Here is a 14,098-nt window from a genome sequence, read left to right on the forward strand (position 1 = left end):
ATTTGAATTGGATATTTCTTTCTTTATAACACACACATATACATATACATATATAATATCATGTGAGTCTAATATTCTAAAGAAAACACTTTGAAAAAAACTAATGTGCCCCCAAAATCAACTTTCATGTCAAACTTAGGAAATTCAAATTTTTATATCATTATATCATTTGTCCTTTTGAGAGAAACAGGTGTACCACTTTTTAAAATCTTTATTCTTTTGTTTATGAGTACTCTACTTATGTTCTCCCTCATTTAATTATATTTTCCTAAATTGCTTTTTTACATACCTGACCCTTAAATACAGAAATTGTATAAAATTCTGTTTTCAGCACCTTTTCAAAATACTTTATATAATATCTTTCTTCATTCATACCACCACCATTATCTTTTCAATATACATGACTTTAAGTCTACAGTTTTATTTCTGATCTTCTGATATTTTGGCTTTAATGAATTTGAGCCTATTTGCACAACTCTATCTTTCAGAAACAAACATCGATGTCTCAAATTGTATTTTTTTGCCCTTTCTCCAAATCTTTCATCAAATATTTTCAGTCTTCCTGACTAAAAATAAAAGAACTAGTTTCAGTTTACCTTTTTATTTATATATAATATTCAATTGGACTTCATATTTTGCTTGGTTTAACTTTAGTGTTTCTTAAAATTTTTATTTTTGGTCCAATCTTATTTATGTTCTAGTTTCCTTAATCATTTTTTACATAAGCTATTAACAGCATTTTGGCTAGAGTTTCTGCTTCAAACTTTCTCTGAATAAATCCTATGATTCTATTTAGAAATATCAAATTTTAGAGTTTTAGCATCCTACTTAACAACTTTAATATCCAACTTAACAACAGCACAGTGTTTTGCCTTTAAAGGTCTACATTTTAGTTAAGATCAGTAAAATTTAAAATATTTATGCACATACATAATGTGTTTGTATACACATGTAAAATACAATATATTTTTAATTTTTCCTTTATTATTTATGTCTGCCTCATATTGACACACATATTCAAGACTCTAAGCATACTGAACTGCTGCTGTCTTCTGAAGAGGCTAGTGAGATCATATTGTATGCATCAGCCACTGTTGTGGACTGTATTGTGTCCAAGATTCATATATGAAAATTCTAACACCCAGTACATCAGAAAGTGACTCTATTTCTAGATATGGCTTTTAAAGATGCAATAAAATCAAAATTAGGTCATTATGGTAGGTCCTAATCCAATATGATTGATGTCCATATAAGAAGAGAAAATTTGAACACAGATAAGTACAGAGGGAAGACCAAGTGAAGATACTGAGACAAGATGACCATCTACAAACCAAAAAGAAAGGCCTCAGAAGAAGTCAGCATTACTCACAGGTTGAGTCTACACTTCAAGCCTCCAGAATTGTGAGAGAATAAATTTCTCTTTTTTAAAGCTATTCAGTATGTGATACTTTGTTATGACAGCCTTAGCAAACTAATACAAACACATTTCACAAATTTCTACAAGCAACTCTTTTCCTCAACTCTCCCCTTCCTTCTATTGAGAATTTATATTGTTAAAATATTCATTTAGTTTTTGAAAGGTGTAGCTCCGCTGTTTTCTGTTCTGGTTCTTTCTGTCCAATCTAGATCCTTAGAGGATAGACTTCCTGGACTGCCTGCTGCTATTTCATGAATTATTATAGTTCTGAGGCAGTTGTGGTATTCCCCATTAGCAAATATCTGGATTGTTTAAAGTAGATTTTTACACTGAAGTATCTCACTGACTGGGTCCCTGCTTGGTGCAGATGGATGATATGGTAGATTACATAATGCACACAAATTAAGCTCAGATAAATTCAGCTCAGGTTATTATTTGGTAGGATATGTCACCTCAGCAATTTACATATCAGAAGATAAGATTTAATTCTAGATTCTGAGTAAGAAAGTAGTTTTGTGTGTGCTTTGACAGTTGATGCTGCCCATTGTATGTGGCCCTCATCAATGACAATCTTGAAATAGAAGTAATATGATCATCACAGTGTAGCTTCACAGAACAAGGAATCATTTGGTTATCTACATGAAGTACACCATCCTAAAATCTTGCAGTCAGTGGCTACATTCACTTGCTACACACCATTCCTGTTAGTGGTCTGCTTCTAGTTTAGCTTTTGCCTTATGCTGTTCTAAAAGCTAACAGTGTCAATTTGACTTTGCAGTGTAATAAACACATGGCCATGGGTTACTGCTATATACAGCTTGATCTCCTCCCTTGTTACCTCTTTTAGCATGAGCTACTGTCAGGTCCATCCTCTTGGTGGACTGTTGTCTCGGTTTTTTGGCTCTCTGCTTGGAAAACTCACAAGCAGGGCCAGTGTGATGGAGTGACCACAGACATGAAGCAATTCCACACAAACAGCTTTTATTGCAGAAAAGAAGGGAGCTATGAAAAGTGAGTACATTCCAGAGAGGATCAAATCCATCTCCACGACTATAGAAAGACATTAAGGACTTCCAGGTGGTTTCCTTTTATTAGCCTGGTCCAGGGCGGGTTTATGGGAAGTGTGGGATGTTACCAGGTGATTGATACATATGATTGTCAGGTGTTCTGTGTTTTCCTGTAGTCCCTTCCCCTGATTCTCTGTCCCTGGGAACCACCCTCCTGGCCTGTATCTGCCACCTGCAGATTTGTTCCCTGCCTAATAGCTACTATTAGCACCAGTCATTCAGTCGTTTTAATAATGACCACAGCACAAACACGAAAACTGAGTAAACTTAGAAACCTACATAAACATCCTTCCTGTCAAATCAACAAACTAGAGTAAAGGGATTCTAGATTGTTTCTTTCACCAGGACTTGCATCCATGATGATTAAGCAACTGAATTTTCCAGTCACGTTCCATTCTTTATCCCTCAGGCAGGTCTAACATTACCTCTGGTCCTGTAATTATGCACCACGCCTGTACATCATTGTGTTTTTGCACATGTTTTCTCTAAATCTCTACTTTTTGGAAAGTGAGCTAATCATTTTATAATCATCACTTCTTTTCATAATTTTTTATCTTTCTATTCAAAATATTCTCTTTTCTAGCCAACCGAATCATTTTGTTTTTATACTGATGTTTGTCGATCTATTCATTGTAATAAAACTAGTTGTGCATATTTCTCCCTGACCTTTTAGATTGTAAGCAATATGGTGTTATGTATTTGGATTTTATGATAAAATACTCTTTGTGTGACTTTGTGATTATAATAACTTTCGAGTCTTCACTTCTTTATTTTTAAACTGGTAAAACATTTTTCCTTGTTTAAATGCTAGAACTTAGCTGAGATTTAATAACAGAGTTTTTAGAAAGTCCACTGTTTACATCTCGTGTTTCCTTTACATAAACTGCTCAGAATATTTATAAATACCAGCCACATACTCCATATACAAGGTACTTAACAGATATTGTTAAACAATAAAATGTTTCATTTATTTTCCATTCTGTTTCAATAAAAATAGAGACCACTATTTATTCCATATGACTGATTTTGTTCTTTTTAGCACAATATCCTATGAAGAACAGACACTCAGTAATTGCCTGTTAAGATATAAATCAAAAAGATTTCCACAACAAAAGTAACAAATTCAGTTGACTTTTCTAATCATCTATTCCAAAATTACTTTTCTTTTTTAAAATCATTTTTTAAAAATTCTGTTCATAGCTCTAAGGCCAGATAACAATCATTAGCATTTATTGACCTTTTGCAGTAGTAATTTAATCTTTTGGGGAATAAAGTTGATTAATCACAGCTTGACATATTGAAATTTGGCATAATTCTTTCCCAAAAGTGCTTATAGGGCAGCAAGTTCTAGGGCATTCAGTGTAATAACTAAGGTGCATATTATAAATAAAATGTGCTCAGAAAAGTTTCCTGAAATTTAAGGTCATCAATTTTGGTAAAGTCCTTCAATCCTGGAATGGTTTTGCAAAGAGTCCAGTGAATTGATCACATGTGTAAATCTCACCTCCATCCAAGAATCTAGAAAAAATTATGGTTAATAATTTAAGTAAAATAAAAATGTTAATATATAATAAAGATAAGAATTGAAAGGCATGTATCAGTGAATGAGAGATTTTAAAAATATGGACAAGACTGAGGGTTATATCATTTGGCAAACAGTCAACATCATCTCCTAATAGGAAGAGGCTGTAACATTAAAAACTGTATCTTTCAGGTCTCAATTAGAGAATCTTACAAGATTTTATCAATAACATATATTCACAGTGTACTTAAATTTGGAACTGAGATGAATGGGAGAAAGGGACAGCACTGGACAATCATTTTGCAGAGTGTACGAAAGGTAGAAAGATTCTGGCAAATTTCCAATTAAGCAAACAACTTTCTGATTATACCAGACAGGTTGTCTTGGTCCATTTATGCCTCTGTAACTAAATACCTGAGATTAAATAATTTATGAATAAGTGAAGTTTATTTTTTAAAATTCTGGGGGCTGGAAAGTTTAAGATCAAGGTTCTGGTGTCCATCATTTGGTGAGGGCCTTCTCGCTACAGCCTCACATGGCAGAAGCGGCAAAAGCCGGGTCCTCATATGACAGAAAGGCAAATAAGGGTCTGGCTAGTTTCCTCCTGCCCTTTTATAATGTCGCTTAGCCTACTTATGAGGGCTCTAGCCTCATTACTTAATTACCTCCTGGAGGTCCCACCTCTTACTACTCGCACTTTGGGATATAGTTCCACCATGAATTTTGGAGGGGACACAAACATTCAAATCATAACATAAGTCATGGGTCTGGGAAATGTTTTTATATCAGAAATCTCGAAATTTGGCATGCTAATTATTGATTCTACAGCTTTTGATTGTAATAGAAAACAGTTTCTAAGGCTGCTCATTTCAGTACTGTGGCTTTAGAATTCAGAGATCAGCCTAGAATCAGTTTTCAATCACCTAAATGATTCAGAAAGCTACCTAATACTATGAGACAAATTTTGCATCCTTATGCTAGGTGAAATAAATTTTGCTCTAACTGTCTAATAGAATAATTATATCAGGAATTTCTTTAACTGACAGCATTCAAAAATATGGGAATCTGGGTTTTGTTATCTGGATAGGTAGATTGAAAGAGATTCAAGTTGTGCATTATGGATAGGATAATGCCTATTCATATTAAATAGTAACAAACAATTAAGTTATTATCTCTACCATCTAAAATTAAGATCCTATGAAAGGCAAGGCTTTGGAAGATATCACAACTGCTATGATGAAACCTTGTAGTGAAAAGAAAGCTTATCTCAGAGGTTGTTGAATTGTAGTGTATTTTCAGTGCCTCATTTTACCCGGTCAGTTATCTGAAAGTTAGCTAGGAAGAAGTTGGGCCCTGAGAAGTGCAATGAGGACATTTGGATGTAATTGAATAACAATGAATATCACAAACCTCTCAAAGCCTTTGCACCTGCCTTGTCAGCATAAGAAGCCTTTCTGTCTTTGCTTCTGAAGGTTGTCCCTGTTTATTTTATAATGGCCTCACTTAAGGTCAAGGCTCTCCCTGACATTCACAAGGGATATCAGTTTTCCCTATTGCTGACCTGAAAAAAAGTTTTATATAGTAAATAACACAATATTTGTCTTCTTTTCAGAAGCGTGAAATATATAAATGGTAGTAGATATGAGACTAGTTTAAATCAAACACAATATTCTATTGAACTATCTTATAGAAATAAGAGTTTAAAAAATAACAAAGATTATGAATTATATATCATAGTTTTACCACCGAGAATGGTTCCTTCTCCTTACTTGGATAGTAGATCGAACCAAAAATCAAACTTAATCTATGATTATTGAAATTTTGATGTCTGGGATTCCTTGTATGATAAAGTGGAAGGAACTAAAAAGCTTAGGAAGACATAAACATTAAACAGAATTCATTATACATAATTTTTAAAAATAATTATGTACCTAGTGAGCCAATGAATTGTTTAATTTACAATGACATTGAGGAATATATCACACTATTATCATTGAAAACACTGCAATGGTTATTCCCTACAGGACAGGACTAAATATGTGAGATGCTTAAAATTACTGAAGTACTTTCACTGAAGATGATAGAATCCTAGAGTGTCCGAAGCAAAGAAACTTCAACTAACATCTATAGGAGACAAAGTTACCTAAGATGGACATAATTATCATGGTAGACAACCTGATCATAATTGAGGTGTGTGGCATACTAAGATATTGGTGGAAATAATTGTTACTCCCTGGACCAAAAAAGATGACCAGCCATCTAAGACTATGCTGTTTGGCATAGCCAAAGTATAAACCTAGGGTAATTAGAACAGATATGAATCATCAAATAAAGAATCATGACCTTTCATCCAAGTCCCAGACCTTGTTAAGTTGGTAGATGCAGTGTTACTTGAAGGAAGGAAGTATGAAATTTAAGATTTAACGGAAGATCTTGTATTGATATCTTAATTATATACTGTAAACCTTGTTTAATATTTCATCCAAAGAAACATTTGGCCAAATGTCATTGTCAATGTTCATTAAAGAGGAAACATATATATTTATTTTATTAATTACTATATACTGTTTCTGAGATATCAGTAATCCCTAGTGATACAGAATTTGAACACTGTGGTCCACTGGATCTTGGAACTAATTCTATTTCACCATAGGTTTTTCTATATTCATCAACCCAACCGATGAGTACTTTCCCATATCCAAAATATGTTTTCAGATACATGTATTTAGCAGTTATCAGAAATACCACCTTGTTTTCCTGACTTTAGAATTAAGAGTCATTATGTTAGAATGGGAGAAGTGGACCTCTAGAACTAAACTTCCTTAACAAAATAGCACAGTGATAGCAATACAATATTCCTGGGTAACTGCAAAAATCAGTGCTACTATTAAACACTTGAAAAGTAGATAGCATATCCACACTAAGCTCACCTGATTGGTCTGTACAGATGTGTCTTGAAAAATTATAATGGAGAAAATTAATGTATCCCCTGGTATAAAACTATCCATCTGCTAAAGGCTTTTTCTCCATTCTTTAAGAGAAAACACCAGATGCAATTTGATTAAATCTATCAGAGAACAGCAGTATACCCTCATTTTCCTACCTCTGTGTTACATCAACTCTCCTGTTAAAGGTTCTAATTAATCCACAGGGACATTGATCATTTCACTACCTCATAACATAGCATATTGGTCTGTGACATTTATAATGTCAAGACCTGGTAGGAAGAAAGAAGCAGGTGCCCTGAATGAGCTGGCAGGACTTACACATTCCAGTGGCTGAGAGATAAGTCTCATGAAAATTCAGGAGTCTTTTTCCTAAGTGAAGTTTCCAGGAGTCACGTACATGTGTGTATGTATATGAGTAATGTCATGATATTCCTCTCAAAGTAAAAAACAGATTATAGTTCCATTCTCCCACTATTATTAATAAAAACCACAGTAATTGTTGAGACTTTTCAATTTTATAAACAAAATGTATAATCATATTTTTCTGATCCATTTTACTAAGTTGAAAGACTATCAGCTTATATAAGTACCCAAAGAAAAAGAAGCTTGTGCTCTTCAACTTGTCTGGAGTTCACTCTAAGCAGTTCAGTCAGTAATACCCAGGACCCAGTGGACCAAGTTGGAAGATATGCAGTAAACATCACGAGTATTGGTTAGGCTGCAAAGCAAACACATGAAAGTCTGTTAATTCAAAATATATCTCCAATACTCCATATTTGTTTATAATATAAGTTGAAAATTTATTATTTTGATATTAGAAATTCAAATATAGAGAAAATAAAAAACAGAGAAATAAACATAATGTGTATGAATGTAAAGCTCCTAGATTTAAAATCAATATATATTAATAATACTTGAAAAATAAAAAGTATTACATAAGGGAGAAGAATATACTGGATAAAAATACTGTAGAAATTACTCACAATACTTTCAAATACTTATTTAGAGAGCGATATGTAATACATGTTCCATGATTATGGATTGATTTGGAATAGCTATTTGTGCTTATATTTGTCAACAACTTTTTGAAGTTTTACTTGCTGGGGGAGATCTCTCATTCTTACTATGTCTCTGTACTTAGCTCAGCCCAGCTATGTGTGCAAAACATTCTTCCCATGATGCTGCTGGGAGAGCTGGAGGTTCCCTTCTGTCATTGAAAAACAGTCCAGAGATATGTTTTCATATTATATGCAGATAGTGATGAACCATAAATAATGTCACATACCAAGCAATGATCATTACTTCTACAGGAAGACAGGAAAATTTACAGATACAAGCTATGAACAGAGATGATTAAAAAAATTCACTGAGGCATGCACTAGACATTTAGCAAGTGTGGACTCTGAGCTACCAAACTCTTGTGCTATGAATCACGACCTTTGAAATGGGCTTTCCTTGGCCAGAATGCTCAACATACCTTTCAAAGTAGACTCACTTTTAGATCTTTCTCTTCCCTTACAATTTCTCTGTATTCCAGTCACCCCCATTCCTGTCCTACACAAATCTTTTTCACTTTTTTTGTTCACAATAACTTGTGGTGGCAAATGTAGTTCAAACAGAGTGTATTGCTCAGCTTAACTACAAGTTCTATCATTAAAGAAAGATAATTCTGTCTTAAATAAAGATAGGAAAGTTTCATTCTTCACAAAGAAAATCAGTCAGGAATCAATACCTGGAGACAAAGTAAAGGAGATAATTCTGACTATCCAAGGAATATGGTTCTTTCTTTCAGAAACACACAATATTCTTCTAGTACATCAAAGTTAAGATAAAAATTAAGTAACAAAACTGAATATTCACATGCTGCTATACAGTTAGATGTTTTCATTTTATTATTTTAGAAAATCTGAATGGAATTTTCCTAATTTTAAGGAAAACATTCTTACAGGAATTTAAATGATGTGGATTTTCCTGATATAACCTGGTAGTAATTTGAGAAGGGTGTTTTAAAGATTAAAATTATCTGTGTAAATAATACATTACTTAAATGAACTGGAATCCTTTTTTGACCTAAGGAATACATGAGTGGTATAAGAGATGTGCTGGATTTTTCTCACATAAATGATAAGTGAGATAGGGGCAAGAGAGTTTCATCAGATAGTTCTAATGTCATTCACTCAGTGGTCTTGTCAATAAATGAAGGCCAAGCTGTTATAGTTACATGTGAGTGCAGTATACAACAACTGGAAACAAGAATGGTATAAAACATGCAGCACATTGTTGAAATAGGCTATGGTAAGTGAAGTGATTACAAATAGAGTAGAATAATTGTTAAATCTACTCAAAATTGTGGGAAATAAGGGAGCATGTTAATGAAGTAAAATATTTTATATAATGGGAACATATGAATCATACTTTATAAAACAAATAAAAAATTGAAATAAATATTAATTTTGTTTTTCATATTAAGCAAAGAACAAATACTTGAAAACATCATTGTGTTTTAAATCAGCTAAACATTTCATGTTATCTAACGTATCTGGTATATACATGTATATTTGTATCCATCTATACATGCATGCACATATACTTATATATGTTTACATACAGATACAGATAGACAAAGCAGGGGAGAGAGAGAAGGAAAGAGAAAAGAGAAATTGTTTTAATATACTGACCAATATATTTTCTCTGACATTAGCATTTTGCTAAATCAACTGATTATGAATTTTTTTAGCATAATTTTTAGTCCTTCATATTTTGAAGTCGATTTTTTCCACTATGAAAGGGTTCATTATAGCTTGATTTTAAATAGGTAAGGGTAACTTGCATAAGTTTTATTTCAGACAATGTAATAGATTTTATTTGGTGGAGCTACTAATTAGTCATTAATTCTGAACAGATCATGTATGAAATGTCCATGAAGGGATGATTAACAGGCCTTTGAGACACACAATTTGTGGCAGTAATGCGAGGATGGTTTGCTAATGTCTTTTTTATTTTTGGTGACTATAATATCACTTTATAATTATTTAAATGTAGCCTTTTAAAACATTTTCTTTATATTTCTGAAGCAATGCTTCCTTCTTGACATTTGTCTTTGAGCATTGATAGTAGGAATTTCTTTCATTACTTATTCTTGTGCATTTAATGAAATAGATATAGCATTTTAATACATGCATCTTTATCACCTCTCTAAGCTTGAAATCACTTCTATATATTTTTAATGTATGTGTGCCATTTATTATTAATGAAGTTCCATAAGGTAAGAGAAAATTGTCTAAAACATATCCTGCTTTATATATGATTATTTCATTTTCATTAAAATTGGGAAGTAAGCATTATGTTTCCAATTTTACAAATAGAGAAAAACTATCCTCTTTTTTTTTCTTCCCAAACCTCTCCATAGATACAGAGAAATAACCACAACAATTGAAAATCCTATTGTATATAAATAACCAAAAGAGGGCATCCACTGTAGATGAGAACTAAAGAACCAGTTAGACACATAAACTTGGTCAGTTAATGTTAGCCAACTACCATTGTTGTCTATCCTATAGTTAGCACAGAAAGCACAAAAATGAAATCACTATGGTAGCAGCAATGGCAGGCATGTAGCGTCCTAATACCGTGGACTCTCATTTATTCAGCTTCGTGATGTTATCACTTCTAACATTCAAGCTGCCAGCAACAGAAAAACACATTCAGCTTCCAACTTTTGAGGAGAACCTCTGGATACTTGGTGGCAAATTGACTATTGTGGACCTCTTCTACCCTATAAGGTGAAGCCATTCAGTTGTGAAGAGAATAGACACATATTGCAATAATATTGGTTACTTTCCTGCATTCAGAGTCTCTGACAGCATCACTCTCCAGAGACTTACAGAAATTTTTATTTACCTGCACAGAGTTTAACATAACATGTCAGATGTACAGGCACCCTTTACAAAGAGAAGATGCATAAATTCACCCATGACCATGCTATCACTGTTTCAAGATAATAATGTTCAAAAACTAGAGGCCTGTGAGAGTAACGGGATGGCCAGTCAAATGCATCGCAAAAGCACCAGCTCGTAATATTTTATTAGAGTAGGATGCCATTCTGCAGCATATATCAAAGACTCTTAAATGGTGATATATCCCAGTAGGAAGAATATATGGTTCAGAAGCCAAGAGTTGGAGGCAGGAATAATCCTACTTAACATCATCCTATGGTATCCTCTTAGGATCAATTTTGTGAATATCACAGTAAGGAGGTAGGCTTGGGGAGAAGGAAAACTGAGCTGTGTTATGCATGATAGCTTTGGCTGGATGAGTGAAATTATCCTTTAAGAGTTTTCCTACTTGTGGAGGGCAGAGAAGCCGACAGTCTAGGGAAGGAGGCATGATCCTGGTGAGGCAATTAAGTGACTCATTTGTGAAATCTATGCTTCATGTCCCCGTGACTCTTGCTTTGAGGTTTTGTATCGCAGATGGGAAACATTTACATTGTGAAACATATAGCAAAAGCCTAATTTAATAAGGAGTATTGATGATGTTCAGGCAATTGAAGGACTTTGTGCCAAGGATCTAGCAGGTAAGAAGGGGATTCATCATCTTGTCAGGGAAAATTGGATATGATTATTGGGAGGGGGTGGGGAGATAGGAGGAATGTATTGAGATTCAAGTAGGTCATTTTGGTACTTTTCAACATTGCTTTACCTAATTTTGATGTTGAGTAGATAAATACAGTAACCATGAACTAAGAAGACCACGTGGCTGATGCCTCAGATTTCTCAGGGATGAATGCAGGTCTAGGTCATGCCATCAGTAAGCCTCCAAGATCATCAGAAGTTCTGTCTGAGCATAAGAGGAATCCAAAAGGGATAATAGTGCAAATTTTAAGTATCGAAGATGGTCCCAGCATTAGCTGCAATGCTGGGACTCTAGTTTAACACCTAATCTGCCTCTTTTCAAATTAACCCAAGAAGTAGTCCAACAGAGTGATGAAGAAAATGTTTCTTGAATCTGTATAAAGAATGTATCTGAGTAGTCCAAGAGTAGATTGTAGCGCCAGCTTTGATGTATTATACGATGATCCCAGCTACCCAAGAGCGCTTCAAGAAAATTGCTTTCAGCTGTCATTTCCCTCTTGGCCTTCATTCCCTGATGAAAAACTACATCACCTAGGGTCATACCTCTTTCCTTAGGCATCCTGTATTCAATGACTAATCAACACAGATTAATCCCCTTGTCCCCAACTGGAACAGTTCTGAAGGGAGCTCCCCATTTGGCCAGTCACATTATTATTGAGTATGCACATTTACAAATATCTAATAAACCTCTCAGTTGCTAATTGCCATCTCAATGTCTGCTTTCTCAATAATCCAACTTAAAATGCTTACAATAAATTCATATGGGCTCAGAAATGTTCTAAATATTATATATATGTACAAAAATATACATGAATATACATGTAAATTATTTTCATTAATAGAAACTTGGATATAAATGTGCTACTTACTAGATATCAGCTAGATAAGAATATTCAAGTAGATATACCCAAATATCAGGTCATCACTATAAATAAAACATTTTTAAAAAACTATCAGACATAAGCTATTGTAAAATATGTATATAGACAATCTGTTTTTAAAATTACTGTGAATATTCGTTATCATGTACTCTTTAGTCATAATCATGTGATATAGTGAAATTTCTTTTTGAACATATTTGCCAGGAATTCAGTTTTTTGGAATTGAAAGTACATATTAAATGTAAAATAATCACATTCTTTCAGTACCTAAAAGATATTTTGTATGTGTGGAGGTTATTGGTTGTAGTGGCAGCTTTATTGCCAATATCTCAGATAGAAAAAGAAAGCAGAGTATCAAGTACTAATATTCTCGAGACTCACTGGTCCTTTCTATTAACATTATTTGCTCCTCATCATAGTTGCTAATACTTACTTCTTCAGTTCCATCAAGGAAAACATTCTTTTAAATAAATGAATACTTTTTAATGAAGTGTTACTATATACTAACATGAAAGTGAAAATAAGCTATGACAGACACTCATTAAGGATTCTTCTAGGAAGATAAAGAAACTGTAGAAATTAGCACAGTTTTATTTTAAAATTAAATACATTAAAGTTAGAAAGACTTTAGGAAAACTACTTTGTTTCAGTAGCAAGTTTCTCAGAATAAAGTGTTTCAATTTACAAGTTTCTTTTGTTATGACAGCAAGTAGAGAAAAACGCCAATGGTGATAAAATGCATGAGCCTTAGATAAAAATCGCTGCTTTGCTTTTTAATCTGTTCTCTTCTCTCCAAGGTAATGTATAATGGTGTTTTACTTAGGAAATTGTAGGCAAAAATAGCTTTTATGCATGCAGAATATATCTAAATACTATCATTTTCTTAATTGACAGATAACATTGTATGTTTTCATTGTGTATAACATGATTCTTTATAGTTTCACATATTGTGGAAGGGTTAAATCTAGCTAATTAACAAATACATTATCTCAAAGATTTCAGCATTTTTAAAATCAAGAACACAATTTATTGTTTCCATCTGATTAACTATGATTTTCATTGCTTGGGCTTGAAGATAATTTAAATTTCATATTTATATATTTTTTACCTACAAAACAAACTACTCATAATTCAAAATTTCTTCCAAAATAAGAAACAATAGTCCAGATTTACCTATATAATAGTAACCTAAATAAATGGCACACTTTTTAATGAGAAACATCAGGAAGATATTTTTTCAATTTGCTTAAAATCTTAATATATAAATATATTCTCAAATAGTTTTTTTATAATGTGGAGAACAAAAAGAAAAATGTAAAATATTTTATTATTTAGTTAAAAGACATGAAATTATGTATAATCATGTATGAAAATTTCCTAGGGCTCACTAACACAGAGATGAATAGAAATTTACTTGGATTTAAATGAGTATTATCCCTGGGAAAGAATTTTTTGGACAAGATATGGTAATAGCTCTGTCATTCAATAATCGGTATGAAAGTGTAAACCTAGGAGAAGCTGTAGGGAGTAGCAGGATTCTCAAGGTATATCATTTATTTGTGTAGTCAACAAAGCTTAGTGCAGAATCTTATGCAGTAGACAATTCAAAAATACCAGATTTATCTTTTT

This window comes from Microcebus murinus, chromosome 13 (genome assembly GCF_040939455.1).
Source record: "Microcebus murinus isolate Inina chromosome 13, M.murinus_Inina_mat1.0, whole genome shotgun sequence".
Classification (NCBI taxonomy): domain Eukaryota; kingdom Metazoa; phylum Chordata; class Mammalia; order Primates; family Cheirogaleidae; genus Microcebus; species Microcebus murinus.